Raw genomic sequence first — 8,896 nt, forward strand, 5'->3', positions numbered from 1 at the left:
AGGCCTGTATACAGAGCCAAGGCCTTGCTGAGACAGCAATGGTCCCTCCTGTATCTCTCATACATACATACATACATACATACACACACACATGCTTAGGGATCCGGTGATGCCCGGTGATTTGAAAAAGGCATTGTTTGTTTTGGGATGTTAGGTAATATTATTTAAATTTGGTACAGATCCAACATTGGCTGGGTTCAGTGCTATCTGTATAAGGGAGAACTACAACTCCCAGATTCCCAGGGCATCGGCGGCGTCTCACTCGTTCAGTCATTTTCGACTCTTTGTGACCGCATGGACCAGTCCACGCCAGAGCTCCCTGTCGGCCGTCACCGCCCCCAGTTCCTTCAAGGTCAAGCCAGTCACTTCAAGGATACTGTCCATCCATCTTGCCCTTGGTCGGCCTCTCTTCCTTTTTCCTTCCATTTCCCCCAGCATCGTGATCTTTTCCAAGCTTTCCTGTCTCCTCATGATGTGGCCAAAATACTTCAGCTTTGCCTCTAATATCCTTCCCTCCAGTGAGCAGCATTATTTCCTGGAGGATGGACTGGTTGGATCTTCTTGCCAAGGTCCAAGGCACTCTCAGGATTTTCCTCCAGCACCAGAGTTCAAAAGCGTCTCTCTTCCTTCGCTCAGCCTTCCTTATGGTCCAGCTCTCACATCCATAGGTTACTATGGGGAATACCATTGCTTTGACTATGTGGACCTTCGTTGCCAGTGTGATGTGTCTGCTCTTCACTATTTTGTCCAGGTTAGCCATTGCTCTCCTCCCAAGAAGTAAACGTCTTCTGATTTCCTGGCTGCAGTCTGCATCTGCAGTGATCTTCGCGCCTAGAAATATAAAGTCTGTCACTGCCTCCACTTTTTCTCCCTCTATTTGCCAGTTATCAATCGGTCTGGTTGCCATGATCTTGGTTTTCTTGACGTTTAACTGCAACCCAGCTTTTGCACTTTCTTCTTTCACCCTGGTGATAAGGCTCCTCAGCTCCTCCTCGCTTTCGGCCATCAGAGTGGTATCATCTGCATACCTAAGGTTGTTAATGTTTCTTCCAGCAATTTTAACTCCGGCCTTGGATTCCTCAAGCCCCGCATGTCGCATGATGTGTTCTGAGTACAAGTTGAATAGGGAAGGTGAAAGTATGCAGCCCTGATGTCCGCACTCCTTTCCCAATCTTGAACCAGTCTGTTGTTCCGTGATCTGTTCTGATTGTGGCTACTTGGTCTTTATTCAGATTTCTCAGGAGACAGACAAGGTGACTTGGTATCCCCATACCACCAAGAACATGCCATAGTTTATTATGATCCACACAGTCGAAGGCTTTAGAATAGTCAATAAAGCAGAAGTAGATGTTTTTCTGAAACTCCCTGGCTTCCTCCATTATCCAGCGGATATTGGCAATTTGGTTTCTCGTTCCTCTGCCTTTTCTGAACCCAGCTTGGACATCTGGCAACTCTTGCTCCATGTACTGCTGGAGTCTGCCTTGCAGGATCTTGAGCATTACCTTACTGGTTCAGTGCTATCTGTATAAGGGAGAACTACAACTCCCAGATTCCCAGGGCAATCACCTCCAAACCCTGCCAGTATTCACAGTTGGCCATGTTGGGTCTGTGTATCAAGTTTGGTCCACATCCAACGCTGGCTGGGTTCAGGTCTCTCAGGATCCGGGTGAACTACAACTCCCATATCCCAAGGGCAATCACCTCCAAACCCCGCCTGTATTCACAATTGGCCATGTTGGATCTGTGCACCAAGTGTAGTCCGGATCGGTCGTTGACTGTGTTCAGAGCTTTCTGGATGCAGGTGAACTACAACTCCCACAATCAAGATCAATGCCCCCCCCCCCCACAACAAACCTGGTCACGGGGGTTCTGTGTGCCACATGCAGTCCAGGTCCATTGTCAGTGGGGGTGGGATGGTCACAGTGTTTTGTCTTGATGCAGGGTGAACTACAACTTCCATTATGTTGAGTTAGTCCCCCAAACCCCTTTAGTATGTTTGTTTGTTTATTTATTTATTTAATATATTTATATCCCGCCCTTCTCACCCCGAAGGGGACTCAGAGCGGCTTACAAATTAAATTTACATACAATATTATATTATTAGCATAGCACAATACTGGCAATAAATTACCATATTGTACTATATCTATATATTGTAATATTATTAATAATATTACATGTAATATATAATATATAATTAATATTATTATATTGTATTATTAGTATTACATTGTATTACAAAATAATATTAATATTATATGCATATACAATATATTATAATATATTATTGTAAATTATATTGTATATATGTATATATGCATGTGTGCATGCATACACACACACACACACACACACACACACATATATAATTAGCAAAGCATGTTAAGTTAAGTTATGTTAAGTTGCTGATTAATTCCTGAATAGGAAAGGGCTATGGGAGAGGCAGTGGGCGGGATCATTTAAATTTCACACCAATTGAGAGAGTAAGGAACACTGGGATTCCTGTCCTGGGGAGAAAACAGAAAATCTAGCAGAAAATGGTCCCCATATGAAAGCCTTCACTTGGGTGGTGAGCAGTATGGTATTGGGTTGTTGTATGTTTTTCAGGCTGTACGGCTATGTTCCAGAAGTCAGGCCTGTAGCGAGGGGGTGGTTTTAGGGGTTCAAACCCCCCTGAAATTTTTCAAGTTATAAAAAAAAATCTGGTTTACTCATGAATTTTAACTGGTTAACCAAATCCCCATGCTAAGTCTATGAGATGCAAAACATTAAGAGTCCCTCCAGGCACTATCTCAAGCAGATATTGACAGGTTTGTAGTGGGGAGGGGTGTGTACTAGGGGTTCAACCCCCCCCCCAAATTTTCAAAACCCCTCCCGAAATTTTTTTCTGGCTACGGCCCTGCCAGAAGTATTCTCTCCTGACGTTTTGCCCACACCTATGGCAGGCAACCTCAGAGGTTGTGAGGTCTGCTGGAAACTAGACAAGTGGGGTTTATATAGCTTTGTCCCTCCTCAATATGACATCCTTTCAAATGTTTAATCATGGCTATCACGTCCCTTCTAAGGCTGGATCTACACTGCCCTATATTCCAGGATCTGATCCCTGTTTATCTTCTTATCCCAGATTATCTGGCAATGTAGACTCATAGCAGGTTATCTGGGATCAGATCCTGGGGTATAGGGCAGTGTAGATCCAGCCTCAGCCTTCTTTTCTCCAAGATAAACATATTCACCTCCCTCAGCTATTCCTCTTAGGGAAGTTAGTTTAAAAACCTCTGACCATTTTGGTCAACCTTCTCTGTACACCTTTCATCTTATCAATATTGCCCTTGAATTGTGGGGCCCAGAACTGGACACAGTGTTGTTCCAGGTGGGGTCTGACCAAAGCAGAAGAGAGTGTGACTATGACTTCTCTCCATCTAGACACTATTCTCCTATTGGTACAGCCTAGAATCACATTGGCTTTTTTAGCTGCAGCATCACACTATTGACTCATTTTCAGCTTGTGTCTACTTAGGCCCCTTCTACACTGCCATATACAATCCAGATTATTTGCTTATATCAGAGTATAATAATCCAGTTCAAAGCAGATAAAGTGGATTAAGTTACTTCTCTGTTTATAGCAGATGCCTTTCATCTGCTGAAATCTTGAAGCACTTTGAAAGATGCCAGGCCAGCCAGCAGAGGGAGCACAAAGTCCATTATTGTCTTCTTGGTTCTGGAGATTTTGCTTTTCTCTCTTTACATCATCATAATCTATTTCATTGGACTCTGTTTTATTGTTATTGACAGCTGCCAAGTCAATAGTGAAGGATCTGCAGTGAAGTCTCTGAAAAGCTAAAATGTATTTCCAGCCCTGGTATTCTGCCTCCAACAGTAAGAAAATCAAACCCAGGTACATCACTCAAAAACAACCCAAAATGCTAATTCATAGAGGCTTGCAAACCTGCCTGTGATCCAGAGAGGGGCATGAAAGTATTACATATCTGTGCTTCATATCATCACCCAAGACGTTCCCTATGCACCATTTTCCTTCCCATCATCTAGATCTGTAAGGTTCTCAGTGCATTTTTGCGATTAAAAAAAATTAGGGCCAAAATCAGAGTACTGTGCACAGGAGGCAGTTATTATTTCTATTTATGAAGACTGGAAGAGAGAATCTCCATCATCCAGGAAACTGATAAAGTTTCTGAATACAACACTGTTTTAACCTAGATTGGTTCTAATTAAACAACTTTCTTATACTTATTTTTTTATAGAAAAATACAAAAACTTCAACCAGTATACTTTTCCCAACCTCCTCATGGTTCAATAAAGCAACACAAGAATTCTTTATTTCAGATAATACCAGCCTTGTTCTTTTTTTAAAAAAATTAGCATTTAGAACAAGACTACATTTAATGTCATTTAATTCAGAGTGACAAGCACCGGTTGTAGCTTTTCTGCTGATGGTCACGAGCCTGGCATCTGTTTTGACTTAAATAGTTCACTTTTGGCTTGAATGTATGCGTTTTCAGGCTGAAAAACATAAGTACCATGTTGAATGTATGTTCATATATATTTATTGGTTTTGCAATATGTATATGTTTATTGTGTTATTATGCTTGTTTATTGTTATTTCAATTGTTACTATAATTGTATTGCTGTTGTGTATTATCTATTTCATTATTAATATTATTATTTTGCCATATGCATATTTATTATTACTATGCTTATTGTTATTTCAGTTAATTTTACTGTTGTTCTCATCTCTATATATATTGACAAGCTAACACCACCCAACAAAAGATTCCCCCAGGGAAGAATCCGCCAGGCTTTTAGGCTACAAGGCCATTAAATCCTATTCAACCTGGCCAATTTACTATGCCACAACACACCGACACATCCAATGTATGACCTCCAATAAAAAAAAACCCTAAAGACACACAACATGCACAACCCATTTTTTTTACTATTGTCTATTACCCTAAAATCTGTAGTTAGTGAAATAAGATGTCTTCCTGAGCTTTATTTCTTTAAGCAGAAAAGTTGATACTAGAGGCAGAAATAACACCAAAGGAACAAGGCTAGGTTCCTGTGCCACAAAAGAAGAGGAATATAAGTAGTAGAACCTTTACTTTCATGGGGATTTGTGGTGCAGGACTCCCAGGAAAGTGGGGGAAAGTGCAAATAAAAAAAAACACCCCCTTTTAAACCCAAGGTTAAAATCAATTTCCACACAAAACTGACTATGGAATCAAACCCAAGGACCTACAAATGTCTAGTGAAGTGTTCTCTCTATACATTTAAAGATCCTCCAGCCTGACTTCCAACACAAGTTGACCTTAAAGTCTGGCTGGAGGACCTAGAGATTCCTAGAGGGAACATATTGGGCAAAGTAAAGGTAAAGGTTTTCCCCTGACGTTAAGTCCAGCCATGTCTGACTCTGGGGGTTGGTGCTCATCTCCATTTCTAAGCCGAAGAGCCAGCGTTGTCCGTAGAGACACCTCCAAGGTCATGTGGCCGGCATGACTGCATGGAGCACCGTTACCTTCCCACCGGAGCAGTACCTATTGATCTACTCACATTGGCATGTTTTAGAACTGCTAGGTTGGCAGGAGCTGGAGCTAACAGCGGCCGCTCACGCCTCTCCCGGGGCTTGAACATGGGACCTTTCGGTCTCCAGCCTAGTGCTTTTACACACTCCGCCACCGGGGCTCCTTATATTGGGCAAATCCACAAACAATTAAATTGTCAAAACCTGCAAATATGTTGTTAAGGCAGGAATGAAGGGGTAGGAGGAAATGGCCATATAAGGAGGTACGAGCAGGCCAGGAACACAGCCGATGGGATATCACATGATTTCCCCAAAATCATGTGTTTTGAGAGAAACGAAAGTAATGAAATGTAATACTGCACCACAAATATGCACCAATGGTTTGATATGTGGGCGGTCGTAAACTGAACCCACTGAATTGTATAAATAGACACTTGACCCTGTCTGCGGGGTTCTCCCTTTTCAGCATCTAGTTGTGCGTGGGATGAACCTCTGCAGCTGCAGGAACTTTAGTAAACTGCTTTCTTTGGAAAAAACTCCAGTTGTCTGTCTCCTACTTCCACTGCGTCCGCACAGACACACGACAAGCCGAGAAGAGGGGAAGTCTGGTTTCCGCTACATTTTCTGGTGACCCCGACGTGATTCCACAATAAGACGGGCCAGGAGATCGGAGACGGATCCCGTTGGCGGGACGGTCCCAACTCGGCGGTGGGGGCCAGAGGCAACTACCGTGAGACGAGAAGGGGCCCCTGAATATTGTAAGACCGGTTGCGGTACTTGCCTCTGATGTCAACGCCGGCCGACGGTGGGAGCCGCAACGACAGCGAGGTTCCAAAGAAACCAGCCAGGAGGAAAAGGATCCAGGGAAAAGTCCAGGGGCGAAGGTTGGTCCGATGTCTACAGCAATCTGGCAAGTATAGTGGTTAAATGAGACACTAAGGGAACACAGTTACCAGCGCCGGGAGGGACACACAAAGGTTCCCAGGGAGGTATAAAGGGGTTCTGTCTTGTGATTCCTGACACACACCGTTGAGTGTCCAGGTGCCCAGTCCAAGGCAGTCCCCTCTATTAGGCAGGATGGGAGGCAGTGGGTTCAAATCCACCACCCCATTACAGTGTATGTTAGACAATTTCGGCTCAGTTGCAAGTAGAGCCGTAGAAGGAATTCCCCAGAGAACAAGACTTGTGAGGGTGCCCCAAGACCAAGTCATGCAGGGCTCATGAGGAGTCGCAACTCCCGGGGAAAGGAAAAAAAAAAAACCTGTTTGATTTCTTTGTCATGTGTGGGGAATAATGAGTTTCAAGTTCTGCATGTTTCGTGGTAATATTGAAGTGAAAATGAAAAATGAGTCTATAGATTTACACAAAAAATGTTGAGCACAAATATCTAGAAATGTTTTATTACGGTTGAAAAAATCTGATTCGAAGAGGGTCTGTCTGTGTTAGTTTGCTTTTGCTGACAAGCTGCAGAGAGGCGAGAAAAAGGGAGGGAGGCTGTTAAAGTGGTGTTGAGGCTCAGAAAGTTTTCCTTGTTATTTCTGAGGAACAAAGGCTGTTTTCTTAAAAAGTTTTCCTTTGCACCTGGGCCTCATGCCAAAAAGATAGTGGGAAAATCTTGGCAGACAGTCCAAGGTAAAAACGATAAGTCTGTTAGAATGTTTCTTCCCTGTCATTCTGGTTAAACTCAGGCGAAATGCCCAGAGAAAGATAATGGAATTCCAGTGGACAGCCAAGGTCAATGAAAGCCGCTGTGAACTAGTGAAGTTTTAAAAATGTAATGTGAATTTAATATGAAAAAAAAGAAAGAAAATGATGATGTAAATGTGTGTGTATATATATATATATATATATATATATATATATATATATATATATTGGGGTTCTGTCTTTCACCTGGATCTTAAATCCTTGCTTTGGACTTGTTTTGGGACAACTGGGTGAGAATGTTTCATGAGCTGAGAGAGAGTGTGTGACTTTATCTAAACAACTAACCACTAATCAGAATTCCTGTGGACCTTGTGTGAATGAGATGTATGTGTTGAATTCAAAATGCATAAAGAGTTATAAACAATGTTAGTAGATTTGTTCAGAAGCAATTCGGAAGCTGTAGATATTTTTTTGGGGGGAAAAAAATGGTCTTAGGCTTGAAAAAAAAATCCTTGTTTTGAAAGAACAATGCTTCAGTGTTTTTAGAGAACATGGTGATACAACAGATAAGAGCTGGACATCTGCCCAGAAATTGAATCTCAAGAAAAAAAAAATGAGCCTGAACAAGTGTACTTTTGAAAACTCAAGCCTCTGTGGGCTACTCCCCCTTTTTCTGTTCTACAGACTGTTTAAACCCCTTACAGGTTATAGGGAAATGTTGGAGGTTCTTTTTTGCAGCACTTTGGAATACAGGTGATCTTGGTGAGTCAAGAAGAAGGAGAAGGAATGTGAATGAATGTTTTGGAAAGGAGATGGATGCTGAAGGGAGAGGACAAGGAGAGGAGTTATTGGTTGTAGAGACTTTGTATGGAAAACTGTCACAAGTTGGCAGTGCAAAAAAAAAATATATTTATTTTTGAAAAAAAATTGACCCCATATTCCTGACACAGAAGGATTAAGAACTGACATTGATTTTTAAATTTTTGATTGACATTTTATTCAAAAAGGGAGCTAGTGCCCAAGTGATAAAAAGTTATCCTTTTGAGAACCAAAGACATGATATAATTGGCTACGTCTCATGTTGCTTCATAATAATTTTGTGAGATTTGGATTCTGGACTTTGTGATTTTGGCCCAACTCTTTCTAAAGGTTACGGAAAGGGAGGACTAGGACTTTTGTAAACGGGACATTAGATCATGCAAATAGGGGCATTTTTCCATCGCCCCCAGCCTGGATTTTGCCAGATTTGAGAAGCGGCAGGAGGCTTTTCAACGTGTGTTACTAACAAATTTTGATCTGTTCAACGAGTCGGTGTAAAAGGGGAATTGAGTAAGTTTAACACTGCAGCAGGACTGGAGTGGAAGATTGCATTGCAGCAAGTGGATAGACGATTGTTAAATCGTTTGCGGAAAAGAAAAGAAAAAGATGTGGAGAAGAAAGATTTTGTTGGATTTCAAGACAGATGAGTGTGTTGTCAAAGGCACAACCTCTGAGGAGGCCTGCCGTGGATGTGAGCGAAACGACTAGAGAGAGTGCTTCAAGAGCCATACAGCCTGGAAGGATGAGTATTTCCCTCCCCTTCTTTTCCCTCTCATTGTTTTTTGCTACAGGTCCTGAACTCCTGTATGGGATAAACCCAGAAGTCTATGAGACATGTTTATTGAGAGGCCTGGGAGGGCCTATAGGTGTTGCTGAGTGTTAAGGCTGTGATGG

Source organism: Anolis carolinensis, chromosome 2 (assembly GCF_035594765.1).
Source record: "Anolis carolinensis isolate JA03-04 chromosome 2, rAnoCar3.1.pri, whole genome shotgun sequence".
Classification (NCBI taxonomy): Eukaryota; Metazoa; Chordata; class Lepidosauria; order Squamata; family Dactyloidae; genus Anolis; species Anolis carolinensis.